The sequence below is a fragment of the Pseudorasbora parva genome, chromosome 17 (assembly GCF_024679245.1).
Source record: "Pseudorasbora parva isolate DD20220531a chromosome 17, ASM2467924v1, whole genome shotgun sequence".
NCBI lineage: Eukaryota > Metazoa > Chordata > Actinopteri > Cypriniformes > Gobionidae > Pseudorasbora > Pseudorasbora parva.
The window spans coordinates 39,993,385-40,004,282 of NC_090188.1; the positions used below are offsets into that span (position 1 = coordinate 39,993,385).

At 37.4% G+C, this 10,898-nt stretch overlaps 1 long non-coding RNA gene across 2 annotated transcripts; it reads right to left on the minus strand.

The window, feature by feature from the left end:
* Positions 1-5,084: 5,084 nt before the first annotated feature.
* On the minus strand, positions 5,085-9,385 carry LOC137045143 (uncharacterized). Of its 2 annotated transcripts, XR_010898705.1 has the most exons (4): positions 9,008-9,385; positions 8,130-8,676; positions 7,931-8,020; positions 5,085-7,628 (listed from the first exon to the last, which is right to left on the minus strand). It is a non-coding gene; the product is annotated as an uncharacterized lncRNA (long non-coding RNA). The 2 variants fall into 2 exon arrangements; XR_010898704.1 differs by lacking the exon at positions 8,130-8,676.
* Between the last annotated feature and the right edge of the window lie 1,513 nt (positions 9,386-10,898).

Below are 10,898 nucleotides of genomic sequence, written 5' to 3' on the forward strand. Positions count from 1 at the left end.
TTTGTTTTTAAAATATTATCAGCATAACACGAGGACATGGATTTCTGAATGCAGAAACTGAGTGAGAGGAAAATTTATATCTAAGATCATTAATGGTGATGATCATTCACAAATAATCAAACTTTACACTGTTGCAAATAAAACTTTGGCCAAAGTTGATCTTTCTTTATGTGACTGACAATGCAAGACCTCACAGCTAAAGTTTTGAGAATTTTATTCTGAGGATTTCATTGTTTGTGAGTCCAAATCTGTCTTTAGTCTGTAAAGATGTAAGCTAAACACACATTAGGATCTCCCATCTGGGAAGGATTATACTCGGTGTGGAATGAGCAGCTTAACAATATCAGATGAAGTAAGAGAGGAATAATGATGCACTGCGTTTGCTGATGATCAGCTGACAGCGGGCCTGTGACCACACGGCTCAATTCTCTTTCCATCAAACCGGCCTGTCAGATCTGTCAGTCAGAGCAAACACACCTCCATCTCCATCTGTCTTTACCCACCGGGAGAACAGAGAGTGATTTTCTCCTATTAGCAACTCATTAGAGTCAGAGTTACACTTTCTTCCCGAGTCTATTCCCTCTACATTAGGGCTCATTTGAATACCTGTGCTGGCCTTTGTCCCGCGGGCCGGCCCTGCTCGGATGGCCTGTGTTATGTAGGACTCTGATGGAGGTTGAGCAGAGGTCATCCATCAGCTTGTGTCAAACAGGAGCTGACCTCCCGGAGAGCCTCCGCCCATCTCCTCCCCACCTACTGCTGATCCCCGCATGCTGCCATAGGAGTTTAGACAACAACTTTCACCAACTGGACGTGAGCGAGTGAGTGTGTGTGTGTGTGTGTGTGTGTCCTTGTTTATATTACATTGGGGGACCAAATGTCCACATAAGGATAGTAACACCTGAGATCACCAGCCAGCGGTACCCACTTTTCAAAAGGATTATACATTTTTGAGAAAGTAAAAATGCAGAATGTTTCCTGTGATGGGTAAGTTTAGGGGAAGGGGCAGTGTGTGTGTGTGTGTGTGTGTGTGTGTGTGTGTGTGTGTGTGTGTGTGTGTGTGTGTGTGTGTGTGTGTGTGTGTGTGTGTGTGTGTGTGTCAAAAATTAATCAAGCCTACATTTAAGATTATTTATTGATTACGTTATTTGAATTGCATTTTTTTTTTATTGCATTTGAACATAAACAAACAAATAAACTTCATGTGATGTGTAATGGACAGTCATATCTAAATAAAACAGATCAGATTTCTGCACTCAAAATCATGACGTTTATTAATAAATATTTGCACAGGTTAAAAAATGCATGCATTCAAATTGCTTAGATTTTGCATAGATCTGTTCACTGTGAAAACTATTACATTTATTCAGCTAGCAATGTTTAATTAGAGTTTTTTTTGTGCTGATAACTATATAAATGTGGTTATTGTGTATTTAAAACACATTCAGTCTTAGTAATATTACAGAAAACTTTCATCACATTAAGTGTAATAGTTTGTAAATGGAAATTTTATATGCAATTAAAATACATAAATATCAAATTTACGGCTTTCTTAGTAATGGAAAAACATTGAGAGCAAATTAAGTCTCTTGTTTCTCATCATTGTGTCCTGAGAAGTACATATATAATATCAGTATAGTACACACATACACACGTTGTTGTCCTTTTGACTTTGGGCTGGAATGTGACCTAAACATGTTTCTATGTGTTTTTCACACACATGCATTGGATCAGCGACACTGTAGTCTCATTGGTATTCATTCATAATGAATGTGTAGGTTGTATATCATTATAGTGTAACAGTGTTAGCTGCTAATGAAAATAAAATATTGTTATGTGAGAAACACAAGTGAGTAAAAACTTTTTTTCTCCTGCCCACACTGTTGGCGAGCACATGAAGACTGGACGTGTGTGCCATCTGTGCGCTCCAGTCTTATGTGTGGAGCCTGGACGCTTTATTTACTGAATCAACAGAACAACTACTGAGAGACAATCCTATATCTGAAGCAATGTCCCAACGGCAGCTACAGCAAACCCTCGCAGACGGAGACACATCTGTTTCAGTAGCAATAGCTATAAAACAATATATTTATTGGTCATGCAGGTTTGTTTCTCACACCATTTCAACAGATCTAATTAAATCAATTGAGATGTTGCACAACTGATAATGAAACGGTGTCAATGAAGCAAACCGCCACCAGTGCATACTGCGATTTTACCACGGTAAGACGGGTGATACTAAACTACAATAAAAATAATGGCCAACTAGAAACAGAAAGATGACAATTACAAAAGAAATGTCTTTCTTGAAAGTTCAGTTTGATTAGTAAAGTAAGTCCCATTGTTCTATGGATTTTCCTTACATAAATTGTAAAATTATTACTAAATTTATCTTTGGGAAGTAAAGGAATGTGAAATTAATATATAATGGAATCATTTGTATATGAAATACTAATTAATTAATTTGCAAAAGGTTTCATTTTCAAATATTTCTTAAGAAAATAATGTTTATATATTTATCGACTAAAAGTTGGACAACTACAGTCCCTGACAAAAGTCTTGTCGCTTGTGTACAAATTGACCTAAAGTGCCGCTGAAATATATTTCTAATCAAGATTTTTTTTACAAGAAATGGCTCATTTTAATCCCACCAGCTTTTGTGATAATGTTTCAGTGAAAAACTAAACTTTCAAAAAGTATTCTAATATTCACAGCTTGGTAAAGCCCATTGAGTCAATTTTTGCAAAGACATAAGTGTTGTCACCTTGTCATATGAGCTTCACCTGTGACTAATAATGGATCAATTAGGTCTCAAGTGTGTATAAAAAGAACCCCAGTACGCTAGACCTTCACATCAACTGCAACTAGACTTCTGCAAACATGCCTAAGATTCACCCAGAGACTAAAGTTTTGATTATCAAGAGGCTGAAGACCAGATCAACTGCTGATGTGGCAGACACCTTCAATGTGTCTCAGCGTCAAGTACAGAGGATAAAAAAAAAAGATTTGAAGAGACTGGAGACGTTTTTGACAAGCCCAGGTCAGGCAGACCCCACAAGACAACTGCTCGAGAGGACCGTTTGTTGGCTTGAAAATCCAAGGCCAGCCCATTTTCCACTGCAGCAGAGCTCCACGAGACCTGGTCACCTGAAGTCCCTGTGTCAACCAGATCAGTTTGTCGGATTCTGTCTCAAAATGGCCTCCATGGTCGAATCAGTGCCCAGAAGCCAGCACTAAACAAAAGACAATTGATAAACCGTGTGGCATTTGCCAAGGCCCACAGGCTGCTAAAAAGAATGGACGCTGGAAAAGTGGCAGAAGGTGGATTTTTCAGATGAATCTTCTGTTGAATTACACCACAGTCGCCGCAAATATTGCAGGAGACCTACTGTAGCCAGAATGGATCCGAGATTCACCCAGAAAACAGTGAAGTTTGGTGGCGGAAAAATCATGGTCTGGGGTTACATCCAGTATGGGGGTGTGCGAGAGATCTGCAGGGTGGAAGGCAACATCAATAGTCTAAAATACCAAGAAATCTTAGCTACCTCTTATATTCCCAACCATAAAAGAGGCCAAATTCTGCAGCAGGACGGTGCTCCATCGCATACTTCCATCTCCACATCAAAGTTCCTCAAGGCGAAGAAGATCAAGATGCTCCAGGATTGGCCAGCCCAGTCACCAGACATGAACATCATTGAGCATATGTGGGGTAGGATGAAAGAGGACGCATGGAAGACGAAACCAAAGAATATTGATGAACTCTGGGAGGCATGCAAGACTGCTTTCTTAGCTATTCCTGATGACTTCATCAATAAATTGTATGAATCCTTGCCAAACCGCATGGATGCAGTCCTTCAAGCTCATGGAAGTCATACACTGTAAAAAAAGTTTTGTCAGATCAACTTAGAAATTGTACTTCATTTGGTAACATCTGCTTTAATTGAGTTTGTTGAAGTTAATATCTCATTTTAGATTACTGCGAATAACTCAATTAAACCAACCCGAAATTCCAAGGTTTTACTAAGGCATAACTGTCATTGGTTATAACTTGGTTTGTCCTGCAAGTTTTAAATATGTATGTTATATTAGTTGAAATCTAAATTTAAGTGTGATGTCACTTCATATTTTGTTTTACCTGAAATCCCAATTTTGCATTGATGTGAACTCATGTGTTCTTTAAAGGCAATTGGCAGTGTGACTTTAATGTAACTTCATGCGTAGCATAACTTCAAATCATGTTTCTACTTTGATTTAAAGTTATTTATTTTATACGCTCAAAATACATTTTGATTTTGATGTAACTTCATATGTAGCATAACTTTAAATTGCCTTTTAACTTTGGTGTAAGGTAATTTCTTTTATAATGCTAAAATCCAGTTTCAATTTGATGTAAAGTTGTGTGTTGCTTAACTTCAAATCAAGTTTTTACTTAAATGTAAGGTAGTTTCTTTTATATGGTCAAAATGCAGTTTCATTTTGATGTAACTTCATGTGAAGCATAACTTCAAATCACATATACACTTTCATGTAAGGTTATTTCTTTTATAAAATCAAAATATAGTTTAATTTTTGAGTAACATCATATGTAGCATCACTTCAAAACATATTTTTCCTTTGATGTAAGGTCATTTCTTTTGTAAAATGAAAAAAATATATTTTCATTCTCATCATGCATAGCATAAAAATCATGTGTTAACTCCTTAATCACTTCTGTACAAAGGTGAAGTCTCATTCACTTACAACTTCTAATCAGTTTCTCAAAATATACTTTAAATCAGTTTTTATTTTAGCAGGGCAGGAAGGAGGCAGGACACAAACAGATGTTTAAATGCCCAGGTGGGGCATTGTATTGTCAAATAGTCAAGGAAAAGGAGGAAAGGGAGGGGCTGAGGGGTCCTCCTGGGCTTTGTGGGTGCCTCTTGTGAGTTTGGGCATCCGGGTGAATTCGGGAAATCACTTGCTTCGTGCTGTGGATAGCTATGTCAGCTCAGCCTGGGTCTTAAGTCGTTTCCTAGGAAAAGGGAACACACATTAGACAGGTTATTGTACTAATATGTTGATGTAGGCCTAAATGTTTTTCTTTGTATAGATGACAATGTTGGCAAAAAATCTGATCACACAGATCCATGAAAACGACTAACATCGTATGATGTATGCCAGACCCATCGTTGCTTACATTATGGACTACACGTCTCAATAGCCTATAGGCCTACATGTGCATTCTGTACGGAGGACCTAATAGAGTCAACATGAACAACGCACCCACACCCTGTCAAAGTTTTAACAGATTTGTTTTTTGTAGTCTAAACTGAGAGTATAGCAACATAATTATTAAAAACCTTTACATTAAAACCTGTTTTTACAACCTTCCTTTGCAATATATAAATGCTATAAGTGTTTTAGATTCCAGTTGAAAATGGTCTCGTGTAAACAGTCCCTGCTGCTTTTTGCGGCCTTTATATCACTTTCTCCCTGATGACTTGAGTAGGGTCAGCTGTGCCCTGGCAGTTAGTGCAGGAGGCAGCTGTAATCAAGTACGGGTTGCTGCAGCTCGGAATGGGTGTCGGCATGTCACGGTCAAAGTTTATCATTGGTCAAAGGTGCTCAGTACTTACAGTAAAATAAAACAATATGCCATTGTATATCATAGTTGTATTACAACTACCACAGTATGAATTACTTCAATGACAGCTATGTTTTTCTAGCATGATGACAACTAAAGCATTTTTTTATTTTATTTACCCCATCAGGAAAAAAGAATGCGGAATATGGAAGTAAATGGGGTCCACGCGCAGTGGCGTGCACAGACCTCAGTAAGGGCAGGGGCCCAAGCGAGTTCGGGGACAGGGGAGAATTGTTGCTACAATCATGCTATATTAGATATGTACAATAACAATTGTAGAAAAAATGAATGTCCAGAAATCAATTTCAATAGTACATTGAAAACATTATTTAATGTCTCTCATAATAGTAGTTTTGAGATTTTTCACTTTAGTATATAAATACATCAGACCGCAAACAATGTTCAATGACCCCAGTGGTCTAGTGGTAGAATCATGAACCGCAGTTTGCAAGGTTTCGCGTTCTAATCCGGCCTTCCATATTAATTCTTTTTTTAAATAGTTGAAGATGTCCATCAGTGGTTGTATATCAGCAGGTACACGTTTGTGTGCATTTGCTTTGTGATTTTACCGGAAAAATATAGCCAAACCTCTACAACGCCGTTAAACGGGGCAAAAAAATGGGGCGGCAGTGGCTCAGTGGTTCATGTAAGTTGTCTACAAACCAGAAGGTTGGTGGTTCAATCCCCGGTTCCACCTGACCAAGTGTCGAGGTGTCCATGAGCAAGACACCTAACCCCAGCTGCTCCCGACGAGCTGGATGGTGCCTTACATGGCTGACATCGCCGTCGATGTGTGAATGAGGGAGTGAATGGGTGAATGTGAGGCAAAATGTAAAGCGCTTTGGATAAAAGCGCTATATAAATGCAGTCCATTTTTTTTTTTAAACGATCGATTGACGGACGCGTGCATCTGTGCTGTAAAGATTATGCACAAGCAAACCCGAACGTAAACCCCAGCTTAATCTGGTCAGCTCAATCATTTTGACAACTGCTGAGGCAGACCAGACAACAAATTACCCTTTTTAACCTTGTTATCATCCTAACATGGGGACAATTTGGCCATTTCTAATTATTCTAATCAATGCCTATGGTGGTTAAGGCCCTTCTCTTTTGCGATCAAATGGGCATGGGCTCAAGCCCCAACCGCCCCCTTCTCGGCGGTAGTGATTGCTCAGAAGTCGCATCTCAGAATTCGTCATGGCAAATACACAACATATGCACCTGGCTCTGATGTTTCTTCAGGTGTGAACCTAGGACATAGCATTCCAATGGTCTGAATCTCTGTTACACCTTGGAAAAACAGAGGTTCAGACAGTGTGAACCTCAAAGGTGGATTCGGCTCTCCTAACTATATTTTGACACCATAGGCTACACATGACCCTTGATTTCATTTAAAATCAAATATAAGCGCAACACAATGAATTACAACTTCTCATCTTGTCAATTCTTGTATTTAATAGTCAGTTTATCATTGGCATTTTTTCTTTGCTGATAGTTACAACTAAACCTATAGAGAAGACAAGTGTGCATAATAAAAAAATAAAAACATTTAAAAAAAAAAAAGACTTCAGACAAACCTAAACGGGGTAGATGCTACATTCCTTTAAACCATCTCTCCTTGTTATCAAAAATATTTCAGCAAAACAATAACATAAATTATTTGTCCTCCCACCACCCAAATGCTTACTCCGTTTGTAGCAACTTCACATAAAGATTGTGCACCTTGCTGGACTTTTTCTGACCTTCAAGGTCCATAAATAACGTTTGGATTGTCTCAAATGTGTATTTTAGATCTCGTGGGTAGCTGAGGTTTAGACAATACATAAGGCTAAAAAGAAAAGAAAAGGCAGATGCAACCGATTTAAAATTATTCAACACCACATTTCCTTCTATGTTGATTTCCACGTCGTCTGGCATTTCAAAGGGTCTCTCACATGGTTTGTTTCACAAAGATGGTCATTGTCTGTTTAGAGAGATCATCTGATTCCTGCCCATCTGTTATATCCTGTTTAGAAAGTGACAGTAAAAGAAATGTAAAGAAAAATGGTACACCACATAATTAAAAGGTTTACCTGCCAAAACCAGTACCAAACACACTATGACATTTTTTTAAACACTTCAGCTACACAACAGGACTTTAAAATTCAATATTTAACACATTTCTAATGTTAACACATAATTAAAATAACGTAAGTTTCATTTAAAATGTAGATCAAATAGAATTTTTATACATATCACAAACAAGTTACGATATTACAACAGAACAGTGGGCATCATCAACCAAAGCTGTTGTGTATTTGTCCTTACCATGTAGTCTTTTATCAGGTTTTCATCCTCACCAAGGTAGAAAATGATGGATCTAAGGATACACTCTCTCCTTATATTTTTGTCAGTAGTCTGAAAATTAAAGATTTATCAGCAGTAAATACCAATGAATAAAGGCAGTACAGCAAAAATGTAAACTAAAGCAGGCTGTAAACAAAGCAAACAACTCATTTTACTGTACCTCATCAAATGCCAACATGGTTACAAAGTGTTGACGACAACTCATGCAGTACACTCTCCTCTATCTTGTAGTTGTGATGCTGAAAGACCTGACTAACAATGAGCTGACTAACAACGTAGCTGGCACACATAGAGAGCCAATTAAGTACCGTAACTCATAGAGAAGATCATTAATAGCTGAGCTAGATACAAGATATATGTGCTCTAGCTTTAATAACAGTGAAGCTAGGTTTGCTTCAATGTCATTCAACTGGTCTTGTTCTTCATTGGAAAAGCCCAGACTTGAACATCCCTTAGTTGGTTCCTCAAATTCTGATGTATTATCAGTTTCTACTGACAAGCCTGAAATTGCCCTTTGTTCAATAACTCCATGATTGAAGTCTTCCAATCTGAAATTTCTGTGTTTTCTGTGCATGGATGAAATTTCTTATGTGCATGGATACAAATGACCTCTTCCATGGTGGTTAAGGTCAAGTCTGTAGTGTTTTAGGAGCACAGATCTTCTTTGAAAAGATGCATCACAATCTTTGCATGTCCACATTAATGTTCTAAAAGAAAACAATATAAGACTATTTTATATACAACACAATGCTTTGCCATCAACACTGCTTAAACGTTAAAAAAACATTTTGACCTCTCAATTTTGTGTATTAAGAAACTTGGTAAATTTTATTTGACCATTTACACGTTTTTTTTCCGTTTTTTAAAAAAAATCTCCGACACCCAAAAGAATTTCTTACACTGAAATGTTAGTGAATCATGACAACAAAATATATTTGTGTGATGCATTCTGCCAACAACAGAAAAGTATCACTCAACTCTAACAATCTTTAAAAAAAATTACATTATACCAATATTAAAAGGAACATCACAACTTACTTTTAAGCTGCTAAATGAGTTGTACCAAACAAGAAACACCACTTCCAGCTGCTTCTCATCATGCCATCAGGGATTCTTCTTCTTCATCTTATGTTTTTGAATGGTGGTTAGCAACCAGGTTGGAGCATTACCACCACCATCTGGACTAGAGTGTGGCTTGTAGATGACACAACTCTATACCGCCCTCTATGTCTGGGGTTGACATCCCATCCCAAGCTCTGTTAGAAATTGTATGTTGATTCAATGTACCTTATTACATTTAAACAGCATTCCCTTGTTTTACATTACATAAACTTGATTAAAGTAGGTTACATCAACAAAATTACTTTTTATTGGTAGAATCAGGTAAAAATAGTTCCTTAAGTCAACAACTGCACATGTTCACTTTTTACAGTGTACAAGATATTAAATTTGGATCTCACAGCACCACAACTTAATTTGCTGACATATTTTTGTATTTGCAGTAAATTTGTTTAATTTCTGTATAGGCGACAAAACTTTTGTCTTGCCAAAATTTGACCTTTCTGTCTTGATTAAATGATAAATATTTTTTTCTGTGAAAATTATTTATTTCAGTGCATTAAACATCATTTGGGAGGGTTTTAGCTTTTCATATGAGCTATTTCTAACACCAATTAATTAATTAAAAGTCAGGTTAATATCAGGTATTTCTAGTAAATAGATAAGCGACAAGACTTTTGTCAGGGACTGTAGTCAAAAATATATTTTTCCATGTTTAAAAAAAATGAAGGCCTATTTAATAAAACCAGCTCATAAAGTTAATGTTGTTTATGGTCATAGTTTCATTTGCAGATCCTTTATGTCGGATAGTATATGATTGACCAATATACTGAGTAGCCTTCATCTTGGATAAGATTCCTAAAGGTTTCACACATACAGCACACATTAGACATGATTAAACGCAGATACAGTCCTGGTCAAAATTGTTGGTACCCCCAAATATGGCTGTACAAAATTAATCTGCATTGTTTATCCTTTTGATCTTTTATTAAAAATTCCACAAAAATCTAACCTTTCATTAAAGTAAAAATAATTGAAAATGGGGGGTAAATCACATTATGAAATGAATGCTTTTCTCCAAAACACGTTGGCTACAATTGTTGGTACCCTTTTATTAAATACTTTTTGCAACCTCCTTTTCCCAAGATAACAGCTCTGAGTCTTCTTCTGTAATGCCTGATGAGTTTGGAGATCAGAGACCAGTCCTCCATACTGACTCTCTCCAGATCCTTCAGATTTCCAGATCCATGCTGGTGCTTCTTCTCTTCAGTTCAGCCACACATCTTCGTTCAGGTCAGGAAACTGGGATGGTCATGGCAGAAGCTTCATTTTGTGCTCAGTGACACATGTGTGTGTTGATTTTGATGTTTGTTTTGGATTGTTGTCCTAATGCGAGTTTCAACCACGGCCCATTATAAGATTTCTAGCAGAATCCATCAGGTTGTGATTTTTTATCTTTTGGTATTCGCTAGAATCCATGATACCATGTGTCTGAACAAGATGTCCAGGACCTCCAGCAAAAAAATAGGCCCACAACATTAAAGATCCAGTTTTTTTTTAGCCGTGGGTATGGGGTACTTTTTATCCCTGTTTGCACCAAACCCATCTGGTAGATTTGCTGCCAAAAAGCTGTTTCTGGATGAGCGAGGAGGATTTTTCTTGAATCCCTCCCAAACAACATGTGGTGATGTAGGGGTTGATTTTTTTTGGGTTTTTTTGTAGGCTTTCTGACCCCAAGACTCAACTAATCTCTGTGATTCTCCATCTGTGATCCTTGGAGAGTCTTTGTGCACTCAAACGTTCCTCCTCACCGTGCATTAGGACAATATACACACACGTCCTCTTTCAGGCAGATTTGTAACATCTTTGG